At 38.0% G+C, this 13,415-nt stretch overlaps 1 protein-coding gene across 12 annotated transcripts in view; it reads right to left on the minus strand.

The window, feature by feature from the left end:
• Positions 1–9,632, minus strand: part of myo6a (myosin VIa) — a 136,139-nt gene extending 126,507 nt beyond the window's left edge. For 11 of the 12 annotated variants that reach the window (XM_024290722.2, XM_024290720.2, XM_024290718.2 and 8 more), the window contains exon 1: positions 9,420–9,631. The gene's annotated coding sequence lies outside the window, so the exon portion shown is untranslated. Of the gene's footprint in view, positions 1–9,419 lie in introns of all 12 variants that reach the window. The other variant, XM_024290724.2, reaches the window with a different exon arrangement.
• Positions 9,633–13,415: the final 3,783 nt, after the last annotated feature.

Genomic DNA, 13,415 nt, shown 5'->3' on the forward strand with positions numbered 1-13,415 from the left:
GTATTAGGTCACAGGTCACAAGAGGCATTGTTAAAAAGGAGAACTAGGTGAAAATAGCTGTAAGCAAATCATAGGTTAATTATTCTACTTCTACTGTGATGTCATCATTCGATTACGTTAATATTTTACTTTAAACAACAATTGTCCAAATAACAAGGACTAGGATAATATGTTTTGCTCACAAGATTCACTAAAAGGCATTGGATCACTTGCTAGTGCCTTTTTTATCTAAAATTTTAAAAAAAACCTACTCTGTAGATTGAACTTAACACACCAGCCTCTGCAAATGGGGTTCAAACGACCACTTTCAATGAAAACTATGTAAACCTGCATTTCAGGTTTTGTGTCCATGTTTCGCCATGCAATTTTTACATAAAAGCGGGGCATTCAATGAGAGCGAGTTGAAAGTTCAACCATTTGAACGTCAAACAGATGAACTTTGCCCAATTAGGAAGTAGTGACACCAAATCTTTCATATAACGACAGATCTGTGAAAGAAAAAAACCTGGTGTAAGATTTGCACTGGTTCAACATTTCACACCAAGCCTCTTCTAACGGTAAGTGGTGGACTTGTGCTAGTGAACTAGAAGAAGTAGAAGATCCTCCTCCTGCCACCCCCTGCTTGTCTGTGTTAACACCACACATTAATGAATTCATTATTGCACCTTCTTGAACATGCTTCACACATGCCCAGTGTGAACGTAGCTTTAAATGTACATACTTTAAAAATGCTTGTTAGACAAATATGCAGTTCTCAAAGCTCATCATGTGAAAAAAAATGTAAAATGCAGGATGGATTTTCTAGATCAGGTGTCGCCATAGATCCGACAGAGCGGCCAAGTAAAAAGTTTAATCTCTGGGCAAACATATCTTATAACATCACGTGAAAATAGTCACTTTCATATTTTTGGCAACAGTTTTCAATTAATTTGATCATTTTTTTACCTTTATTTTCCCGCGGATCAGATAAAGTTATGAGCAAAAACAAAGAGGAGCGACATTAGAACCACAGCTGAGCTAACAGCAGCTCACTGACAGCAGTGGAAAACATTGCAGCAGTAATACATTTAACTTTACTGTCAGACACGCTGGAATTGTCTGACTTTAGTTCTGTTTACAAAGATTATGTGAGCACAGAAATTTAGGCACCTTTTAATAAGTGATCTTCTGCATCTCCACGTCTCATAACCAAAGTTAATGCTAGCACTAGATTTAGTACAGATTAAAAAAATAAAATTACCTTCATAATCAGTCTGTGGATCACTTGATACACCAATTCTGATTCTGGAGGAAAGTTTATTTTAGAAAAATATAGGATTCTTTCCACCACATCCACCTTTGAATCACCCTTGAAGAATGTAAAGTCGTGAGCCTTGGTCACTAGTCTTACTACATTCTTAACACATCATCACTAAATTGAAAGCTAGCAAAGTCAACAAAAACAAACATTTTTGGAAAGTTCCTTTGTGCAAAACGCCAGTAAGGAGACGGAAAAAATAACCTAGCTGCATTTAACAGGAGGTCTAAAATATACAGATTTATTGCACTAGTGATTCCAAGCCTGCTCTGTTCTAAACTGCCACTATAGCAGCCACTAGAATCATGTTCATTTTTATGTTTAGAAAATACCAGCTTTTTCTGCTTAATAATTTAATGCAATTATATTTTAACGTTACACCTTAAACTTGTTGAGAGTCTCCATCAACTTCATTCCTAGCCTTTAAAACCATAGCTATAAATAATAATATTTTCATTGTTTTGTTTAACTGAAGCTAGAAAACTGGTGTCAAAATGTCACTTTGTTTCTCTGTGAAGTTTAGGAGCAGCGAGACTTTTATTTTGACAGCGGATCCTTTATAGACTTTTACTCTGATCAAAGTTCGGAAAGCCAACGCCCTGCTTGAACAAGAAAACCACAAAAATACACCTCGTCTACCTCTGGGTACACTAAAGACAAATAACAGTGGGCAGCAGCTGCCTCCTTTTTTGACTTTCCCATAATGCCACACTGAAACACACATACAATAAAGCAGGGCGTCCTCATAAACTCGTATTTCAAACACTGGTGAATCAAGCAAAGACAAGGTGCGACTTCATGTGGCAGGTTTTTAGTTTCAAAGGTCAATAGCACGTGATTAAGTCAGAGCGAGCAGACAAATGGATGGCTTTTCCGTTGTCATGGTTACAACCTTGTCAGATATGACGATGGCTTTCTAACCATGGCTGCCACTAGTTTCAAATTTGAAATGAGTTTAGCCAGCCTCACAAATACAACAGGAGAATTGTGCCTTAAGATACAAAAACTGGTGATTAGAGAGGACTAAACCTACGGTTTTACTGTCACATTGAGCGTTTGAAGTCTTTAACAAAATAAAACAAAAAAAACAACACTGGAACATACACACCCTTAGCCCAAATTTTCTTACATTTCCAGACTTTACAAGTTACACTTAAATAAAGTGACAAACTTTATTTACAGTCAGCTTTGGAAAGATAAAACACTACTTTGATGTTCACTTTGATGTTTCACGGCTTTCTTTTCATCTTTACAGGAAGTCAACTCCCTTGAAGTCAAAGTTGATTATTTAGTTCTTAAACCATAATGGCTGAAAAGTTTTAACCATTACATAAATGCATTAAAAAATAAAAATAAAAAAAGCAAGTGATTTACTCATTATAGGTAAGGGTTCTCCAACTCAATTGACCTTGGGGCCACTGAAGGCAGAGTCTGGCTGAGACTGGGCTGTATGTGGTTAAATTTGTGCCAAAAACCCGATTTTGCGTCTACTGTCTATATCTTTGATCCATCGTCTATGTCTACTGAACAAGTTTATTGAACATTTGTTCGTGTCTAAGTACTACTGACCAATATCTTCTGCGTGTCCTGTAAAACCGACAGGAGCAGCGACGCTAGCAACTGTTGCTAAGGACTTTTCTGACAACCAGATCCAACGACAAAAGCAAATGCAAAGTTTTAAGCTGAAACATCACAAAGCAAATACAAAGCTATCATCAAAGAATCGTGGACATGTAGAGCATATTGCTTAGTAGACATTGAACTTGCATATAAAGGCAGGGGCCGCAAAATATCAACTTGGGGGCCACAAATGGCCCGCGGCCATGAGACCCCTGTTATAGTACACAAACATCTTAATAGTGTATTCCTTTTCGTCAGTAGCAGCGGAAATCTTTTTCTGGTCTCATCACTGACAGTTTTTGAGAAGAAAACAAAAACACAAAAGGCGAAGTGTTAAACACCTTCCAACGATGCATTCAATGTTTTTTAATTCAAGATGATGCTAGATCAAGTGGACTTCTGGACTCAATGGAACGTTGCAAATTAGTGAACATGAAGGGGTGAAAAACATGTGATTAGCAAGGCTTTAGTGCAAAGAAATCAGGATCTCATACACTCCATTTATTCAATGTGTGGTCATCTTTAATGATGGGTGACAGGAGAATGATGTCAAACGTGTCACATTGCTAATGCCCTAAATTGCTACCTTATCAAGCAAGTGGTTCACGCCACACCTCTCTAACCTGGCCTGAACTGTAGCGTTTGATTTAAACTGGTGGGAAAAAATGATCCACCCAATATCAATACAAGCATTGATAATTAAGTATAGCAAAAGCAGCAAAATGATGTCCTCAAAGCGTATTTCCATGACCAAAATGTTACAGGCTGCCAGCGCAACATTCACTTGAGAAGAGGTTAACTGCTGTTTTTTTTTACCATCATAAAGATTTACCTGTTCAATTATGCTATTTGAGATGACACTTGGGTTCAATTATGTTTCATTGGGATTTTGTTCAAAACTAGTCCTCAACTTTAGTCCAGACTATTCGCCTTTAAGCTTCGACTCTCCAGTGGAATCTGGAGGTATTTGAGTGTAGGAGTCAAAGCACAACAAACTAAGGAGTACCGGCATGTTTGAGCTCCCCCAAGGACCACAAACCCCAGGAGTGTGGCAGCTGGGCTCACAGACAGCTTGTAAGCCGATACTCATCGTCATCAACAGCAAGAGGTCTGCTCAGTGTGGCGTGACTAATTCAGCTCACATTCCCCTAATTACAAAGGCTGATGGTGACTGGGGGAGCACCATTAATGCATCTCTATCAGAAATGAGATACGTCTGAACTTTCCTGCTCCGTTGGTGGGGGAAAGTTGATGCTACTCTCCGTTTTATTGTTTTATCCTTGTTTGGTACTTTACAAAAGATCTCAAACCAGTTCAATGCTGCTAACAAATGGTTTGAGGGCAGTACCTGAGCAGGTTAACCCCCCACAGGGTGGAGCTGAAGGACATAGAAGTCAAACTGGGACAGCTGAACCATATTTACTGTCAACTGCTCCTGTTGCTATAAATGTTGGTTTATGTTGTACCAACTATAGAGGGCGGGTGTGTAGGCCAAAACACTGCGTGATTAGGGAGTAGAGAAAAACAAATACAGGTCATGAGATTATTGTGAGCGTTCATAGAAGGAGCAAAATGCAGATTTAAGGGATGATTTCACAAAGCAACAAGAAACAGGAAAGAAAAGTGAAGAATTTCCATAGATTAACACCCAACAAAAAACAACTTGAGTGCTTAAAATTTGTGCTCCATATTTTGCCCATCTGGTGGGTGGGCGCTGAGCAGCAGTCATGACCGCTTTCAGGACTATTTGGTGGTTTTCCCCACAATCCATCCCCTAAATGACAAGCGAGGAGGCAATGGGTCCCACACAATGACTGGGCTGCGGATTTGAACCATCAGGCTTCCAGTGTGGAAGGTGGACATTATACCACAAGACCAGGGGTCCCCAAACCTTTTCCTGTGAGGGCCACATAACCGTTTTCTTCTCTGATGGGGGGCCGGGATCGGTTTGTAGGCAAACAGAAAAAGTGTAACAATCACAGCCAAAACGTAAACATTTATGTCTTTCCAGGAAGCCACACACAGCCACATTTTAAGTATTTTATTTTTGTAATCTTCACAGAAAAAAATACAAAAAAATTTAAAAATTCAACCAATAAATAGTCTATCCTCTTCCATCATACATCAGACTTAAAAAAGGTGGAATAAAAAGTCTCGATTGGTCAGTGTTTGGGGGGCCGGGCCAAATGTGGAGGCGGGCCAGATTTGCGACGTAGATTGTGGACCCTTCAATTAACCACTTAGCTGGTCAAAGCCTCTGTTGCTGACGATTTTAAAATGTAGTTCAAACTGGAAGAATTGTTCAGGGTTTTCTCTAAATAATAGGGCTGGGAATCACTGGGTACCTCATGATGCAATATGTAATACATGCCTCACGATCTCGATATCTCGATACTGCGATAATTGGCAAAAATAATCTCAAATTACATAGAACACATTTTTGGGGAAATATATCCCCATTTATTTTTTTAGCTTGAACACAATCATAATAAACAACTTGTGTCTTATTTTGTGCAACAAATAAACACTTTTGTGCAAATCAGTAATACTATGTCTTTAATAAGCATTGACACCAATTAAATTGGTAAAATTCAGTGTTAATAATAGTAAACATAAACAGCAGTGACACTACTTAGTGCAAAATTTTTGTAAACAGCAGAACAAAAATTAAATAATTCAAGTAGCTGCCAAAAACATTGGTGACCATGACAGCACGCCCCCTATCTACCACCAAAGGAACGTCTCAGCCTCTTCAAACGAAAATAAAAGCTCGATACTTTGTGAGAATCTATTGAGAATCAATCGCAGGACTAAATGTCGCGATATATGACAATATTGAGATTTTCGCACACCCCTTCTAAATAACATTAATGTAGGAGCCAGATATTGCCAATTAAGGGAGTTGTCATGGTAACATATGATATGGGGGTCGGGTGTAGCTCTACAGCCAGATTGGTACAATTACAAATAAACACTTGCTCACCTGTAAGCAAAGAAAGAGCTAGTTTTTGTTTACCACCATAGTTACCTACTTCACACTTTGAGTTTTTATTTTGCATACTCTATACTGTACATGTTGCTATGGCAGCAGTGCGAATAACAGAAGCTGCTGTATCCACTCCACTTCACAGAGATAAACATGCAGGAGAACCAAATGCATTTCAGTAAGTCATTGTTGTCGGTCAAGAGGAGGACCAGTCAGGTCTTCAAGCATCTTCAACAATAACCCGCTGCTTCAATTTGTGATGATATAAAAACAGACACACAAAAACTGAGATGAATCATCAGATGATCCTATGAAAAATATTTATATAGAAATGTCAAATTACCTGAGAAATAAAAAGGAAAGTATCATTCTGAAAACCAGAAGGCTTCCTCTTGTGGTGTCTGGGAAAAATTAGCATCCAAGCAGGTTGTTCTACATGTAAAGCCTTCTGCATCTATTTGGGGAAGCGACTGTATACTGATCTATTTAAAAAGCGTTCCCAGTGGTCTTTTAAGCCAAGAATCTACAAAACCTGATGCTTTCTTAAGACATAGTTTCTGCAATATTCATCAGATATTCATCTCCGAGTTGTCGGCGGGACTGTTGGCACGGAGTAAGCCTGCACCGATTTCCCATCAACCATTTGTTTACACCTGGGGTGTCAATCTCAATTGCACAAGGGGCCAAAATCCGAAACACACTTTAGGTCACAGGCCAAACAGGATAAACATTTAGTGAACACACCAAAACAAAATTTTTAAAACCTTAACTTTTTAACATAATTATGAACTAGATATATAGCATTACCGGCGATAATTCTAGTGTGAATGCTATAAGCTGAATTTGGCTGCTGAAGATCCTAGTGCTGATTGCTGAAGATGCTGAAATTGAGAGCTAAAAATGCTGAAGCTGAAAATGGTAAAGCTGATAGCTGAAAGCGCTGACGCTAATGGCTGAAAACACTGAAGTTGACAGCTTAAAAACGCTAGAGCTGATAGCCAGTTAAAATATTTTAAACGCCATATTAGCATGAAAAACTAAAAGACAAAAAAACTAAGGTTAGCCAAAACAGCCAGCATGTAGCTGAAAAAAATAGCTTCACTTCATAAAAGCATCAAAAACGGAAAAGAAGCCTAAATTAGCCAAAATAGCAAGCATGTGGCTGAAATATTAAACTCCAAAATAGCCTAAAAATTATTAGTAAATGCCAAAATAGTCCAAAAAGCTAGCAGAATAGCAATTTTTAAAAAATTTAAAACCATAACTTTTTAACATATGAATAATAAAAAGACAGCAATATTATTCCAGAATAAATCAACTTACACCTTAAATAACTTTCCATATTTTACTCTCTACAAAAACATATTTTGTCAAATTTAACAAGTTAGAAATGAGAGCACGATAACATCGGGCCATTGATAACAATAAAATAAAATCATCTGGAGGGCCAGATCCAGCTCCCGGGCCTTGACTTTGACACATGTGGCTAACACTCTCTCTTACTCTAGCTTACAGCCCCTCACATCCCCAACCCAACATTTACGGTGCAACAAAAATGTTGAGCAATATTAGAACTTTCCAGCCATACAGTTTTAAGTCAGATGCCAGCTCGGACGAGGAAAACAAAGACGTCCATGGATCCATTTGTCTGCAAGTGGATGCATCAGAATGGAGAGGAGCAGGGAGCTGATTATAGTTTGTACATAGCAACTATAAGCTTTTGTTTGAATAAAGAAATACTCAGAATTGCAGATATAATCTTAATTTTCTGTATACATGTCCTCATAATGAGAAAATGCAACAAGAACCTGTTAAATAAAAACACCAAAACACATTTTTATTGGAGTGGATCTTTTAGCCAATTCTGGTAGTAAAGTGGGGAACAACTAAAATAATGAATGAGTTTTCTGGAGGTCACTATATGACTTGGAGGCAGCCTAACTTTTGCTCAAATATCAAAGTCCAGACACTTACGAATATCATTTCTAATGGTTTCATAAACCTCCATACGCAACAATCCACCCCTTGTACCCAATAAACTTTCCTTTACACTCCCTCTACAAAAGTAAGGACATGCATTTAACAGTCTAAATTGAAAGTATTAAAGCTGTCAATTCATGTTCTCATTTGTTTGAAGCATTCTACAAAGGGAAAGGTGTGTGCACGAGGTATGCAAATACAGTGAAAGTATGTAGTTTGCACCAAAAACTGCCAGAAAGCAATAAACTTTGAAGCACTTCTTGTCAAATTATTATTGCAAATGATGAATAAGAGTTATTTTTTTAATTATCTGGTTTAATAATTGAACATTTATTAACTATAGTTCAGTTTAAAGGCAAAAAAAAAAAAAAAAAAAAAATCACACTGCAATTTATTATGTTAGCTTCAAATTCTTATTTGGTGAATAAATAAGCGTTGTTTAAATATTAGCAACTAGTTCACCACCAGACTTGAGTTATGCATGATCCAAATAATCCACTAAGCAACACAATGATAATTCCCTTAACAGAACTTGAATCCAGAGCTCAGGAACTCCTGAACTTTCCTACAATACAAGCCATTTCCTGTTGTGACATGATGCAACTATCCCGATCATCTCCTTTCTTCCTGAAGTCTTGCAACCCTGATACTCTTTCTATAAAGAGCCTCCTGCCATGTGTTCTGCTCAGTTGCAAAGCAAAGGGCAACTTGGACAAGGAAGTGCATGCACTTTATGGCAACTCAGCCATAAAACAAGAATGTTATTAGGGAAGATGTTTTTTTATCTCTCTCCAGGATTTAGGAGTTGGAGAAGCCTCCACCCAACAGGAAGATATGCTGAGGAAGACCCACTTAAGCTCTGATAATGAAGTTCAAACGTGAGCTAAAAATACATCTTATTGTATTAGGCATAGTGCAGAAAAACACCCATGAGCAGCAGAAGACGAGATGACACAGGGATTCACACCAATAAGCATGAAGCTCAGGATGAAAACAATGAGAGCTCTTATATAATCATGCAACACATAAAGCTTGTAGCTTGTTATCTGTATCTGCTGAGAGAAAGATCATTTTTCAATTGTGATTAAGCAATAATAGAAAAATAATTCCACCAGCTAATGCTATTTGAGTGCAGACCATGACCAGAGGCTCCCCTCCCTGGCTTTAGCAGCAGTCTGCAGGCCGCAGTCGGGCTTCGCAGCGGACGGTGCAGAACAACGCAGCCCCCCGCGGCAGCAGCTTCCCACCGCGCGGAAAAACGCACGCGCCCGCCGTCATTCCATCAACGAAGCTTTAAAACTGTCCGTTTGGGGGCGTCCAGCGTCACTACAACAAAGCCCAGCGAATGCCAGCGCTCCGGTGAAAATGTACATTTAAGGGAGGCTGGGAGCTCTGCAGTTCGGTTCTCGGCTCGGTGAGGCTGGGTCGCTGACAGACGGGCTCGCGGGCTGCGGGGCTGCTAGCACCGGGACGCCACAGTCAGTCGGCTCGCGCCCATGAAGGTGTAGCTCCGTTTGGCATACCGGCACTACCTACCTCGTCTTTATGGAAGCTCCTGGGACTCCAAAAGTTGCTTTGTATCAAAGTATAGATGATTTTGGCTCTATTAAATCCCCCCAAAAAACAGAGTAGAGCTTGAGGCCGAACCGGCTGCGTCCACGGGATTTTTCTCAGCTCCAGCCGCCTGGTCCACTCTCCTCCCGTCCAGCAGCCTCCCACTCCCGTAGCAGCACTGGGAAACGGGCCCTGTGACGTCACGGCGGCTTTATATACTGCCCGGCGGAAGGATTCCTACAGAGGGCGCTGTGCTCAAACTCAGCTTTTATAAAGGAAAATGTGGGACAACCCTTTCATCCACCTGCGGGGATGCACGCCGTGTCTAGTCTGTCATACTATTGTGTGAGGTATTTTTTTTTATTCAGAAATTTACCAATTTTGTTGTTAATTCTTATGGTTGTAAAAAGCTTTTGCAGGTTTCTTGGAAATTTGTTGACAAATTTAGTAGTTTGGAAAATTGTTTTTGTGATCATATTTTTTGCTGCAATGTAGAACACATGTGTCAAAGTAAGGCCCGGGGGCCGGATCCAGCCCTCCGGGTAATTATATCCAGCCCTCCAGATCATTTTATTTTATTGTTATTAATGGCCTGATGTTATCTTATGGAGGGTAAAAGCTATTTAAGGTTTAAATTTATTTATTCTGGAATAATATTCAGGTCTTTTTATTATTCAGAATTATGTTAAAAAGTTATGATTTTAAGGTTTTAAAATTTGGAATTCTCCTAGTCTTTTGGACTATTTTGGCATCTACTAAGATTTTTTAGGCTATTTTGGAGTTTAGTTAATATTTCAGCTACATGCTAGCTGTTTTGGCTAACCTAAGTTTTTTTTTTTTTTAATGCTAATGTGTCATTTAGCTAATATTTTAGCTGGCTATCAGCTTCAGTGTTTTCAGCTATTAGCTTCAGTGATTTCAGCTATCAATTTCAGCATCTTCAGCTATCAGCACATGCATCTTCAGCTACCAAATTCAGCTTACAGCATTTCCACTAGCATTATTACAGGTAATGCTATATATCTAGTTCATAATTATGTTAAAAAGTTACGGTTTTAAAGTTTAAATAATAGTTTTATTCTGTTCAAAAAATGTTTATCCTGTTCGGCCCACACTCTGAAATTGCAACTTTTAAGCAAATATCAGTTTTGCCATTCTTTCTTATTAGAAATTTAGTTAATTTTATGTTTTATTTATTTACAGCTTTCTGTATCGCTACTATGAGTTTGTAACTTTTCGTTAATTCACCTTTATAGTTATTTATTGCCTCTATACAATCAACAGACCTGTAACTTTGAGCTTTTGTGTCTGCTTCTCCTTTTTTAATGCATGTAAATCAATGCTCTGGCGTTTCTCATGAACTATAAAACAGTTCCTGTGATGCTCTAACACACTTCCACTCTGTCATTTCCTGCATTTATGAACCACAAATATTTCAAACATCAACATATCAACACTCCAGACATTAAGATTGTTGGACAACGAGAATATTTTGTCATAGTAAATGAGCTGGAACCAAAACCACAGTTTTCTACAGGTTCACATTTACATCCGTTTGTTTGCTGAGGGTTAAGACAAACTATTCTGCTCTACACTGACAGATAAAAGCCATTCATGTGCATAGCAAAAAAATCTGCATTTCAGCTCCGTCACTTGTGTTCAGTGATCACAAGTTTCTTGTTCATCATTTTTTATTTTTATGGTTTAATTTCAGTTTCACTAATTTTTGACAACATTGTTGAAGTTCTGCTGTTTTGTGCATTTTTTGTACAGTTTTACATCTCTTAGATGCTCATTTGTGTTGTTTTTTCTCTTATCGTCACCCTTTACGGCCGTGTGTGCATCTGTTATGTAACTTGTTCATATCATGTATACTTCTAAAGCTTATTTTTTCTCTTTTTCTAACAAAAAATAAACAAATAAAATATGAAGAGAATTAAAGGTGAGAAAAAAACAAAGTGAGTAAAAAGAAGAGTGAATATGGTTCATATATATTCAGTACCGCCCATATGTAATCCAGTCATCTGGATTTGAATAACAACCTGACGACACGGCCCAAAGTGTTGGTTTCTAGTGAATAGTTTAGCTGAAATCAGACAGACCTAATTTTCTGATAAAATTCCCTTTTTTCTTTTCAAATCTGGCAACGATTAGAATCTAAAAACGTTTATTTTTTGATACATGATTAGAAATTCCTGTTTAAGCATTAAAGCTGATTTATGAGCAGACGAGGTCATGGAAATCTTTTTGACAAAGCAGCCGATGAGTTCCTATGAAAATTAAACGAGAGCATCAATGAAGACGAACACGTTTGTTCTTTAACATCACGCACAAAGAAAAAAGGAAATTGCGTGAGTGATTTGTGTAACTGAATCCAGGAGCGTAATTTCAGAGGAATACATTTTCATTTGGATTTGCAACACAACCGCTTTGAATTTGGTTTTGCATGTAATAACATGCACAAGCATCCGGTCACAAACAGCGACTCTACAAGCTTTAGTTATGCTTCATAAAAACTGTCAAAAATCTCAATCAATTGCATGTTTGTGTAAAACTTTTGCCTGAATCTGCAAAAGTTAAAGACAACTTGTGCAAGTTTCTCAAAGAATGTAAACATAATAAAACTTTATGGAGGGGCGAATAAAAGTCAGAGAAAATGCTTTTGCATTTAAGTTTTTTTTAATGTTGAAAACTCCTCCCATCGACAACAATATGTAACTATTCTTTCTTAAATGCTTAGCTGGAAATTTCCCAAAACAGCTTTTCTTTTTTGTTTTGCGCATAGATGGAGTGCTAAGGAACAACATTTTTTTTATTTTATTATTATTGTTGTTATTCTTCCTCGACACAACCTAAAGCATCAAAAATAATGCAAGAATGAAACAGTATTTTCTGCACAGATCCTCGCAGACACCAGAACATCTGAATATAACTTAATGAGTCACTTATGGAGGATTGGTAAAACAGTATTTTACAAAGGCAGCAGAAAAACTCCAGCATATTTACATTGAATGTCTTTGATACAAACATGAAGGTGTGGTTGCCTGTGCAAGGCGCCAGACCACGTGAGAAATGTTTTAGTGAGACCAGCAGCATATGATCCAGTTCAGCCCATGTGGGGTTCAGAGGGAAACACACAGGGATGGATGGATGGTGTGGATATTTCAAGGGCTGATGGCCATCGTTCCTTTCACTTCAGATGTCTCCTGAACGTCTAGCTCCTCAGAGGAGCCCAGCGGAGTCTCCTCCTCTTTAGACTCCATGCTAGGCTCCTGTTGCGCCTGCAGCGTCAGGATCAGCTCCTTGATCTCCTCGCGTTTCGTCTTCATCCTCTGCTGTGGAAACCACTCGGACAAGTTCATGGGCAGATGGAAACTGGGAAGAGGATTCTAGGAGGAAAAAAAAAAAAAACATTCTTACATGCATTCCAGCTCCTATTTATAAATAGCGTTGACACAAATAGTCGACGAATAATTTAAAAGTCAATTAGTCGTTGCGTTATACTATATGGAGTCAGAGTACCAAAATGGAAAGTTATAATGGCATTATGCTAGCTATTTTGGCTAATTTTGGCTTTTTTTGTTTTTAGGCTATTTTGGAGATAGCTAATATTTCAGCTGCATGCTAGCTGTTTTGGCTAATTTAGTTTTTTTTGGTTTTAAGCTATTTTGGAGTTTAGCTAATATTTCAGCTACATGGTAGCTGTTTCGGCTAATCTAGTTTTTTTATTTTTTAGGCTATTTTGGAGTTTAGCTAATATTTAAGTTAAATGTTAGCTATTTTGACTAATTTCGGCTTTTTTGTTTTTTTAGGCTATTTTGGAGTTTAGCTAATATTTCGGCCGCATGTTAGCTGTTTTGGCTAATTTAGGAATTTCTTAGGCTAATTTAGAGTTTAGCTAATATTTCAACTACATGCTAGCTATTTTGGCTAATTATAAATATTTCATTTTTTTAGGCTAATTCTGAGATTAGCCAA

This window comes from Oryzias melastigma, linkage group LG24 (assembly GCF_002922805.2).
Source record: "Oryzias melastigma strain HK-1 linkage group LG24, ASM292280v2, whole genome shotgun sequence".
NCBI lineage: Eukaryota > Metazoa > Chordata > Actinopteri > Beloniformes > Adrianichthyidae > Oryzias > Oryzias melastigma.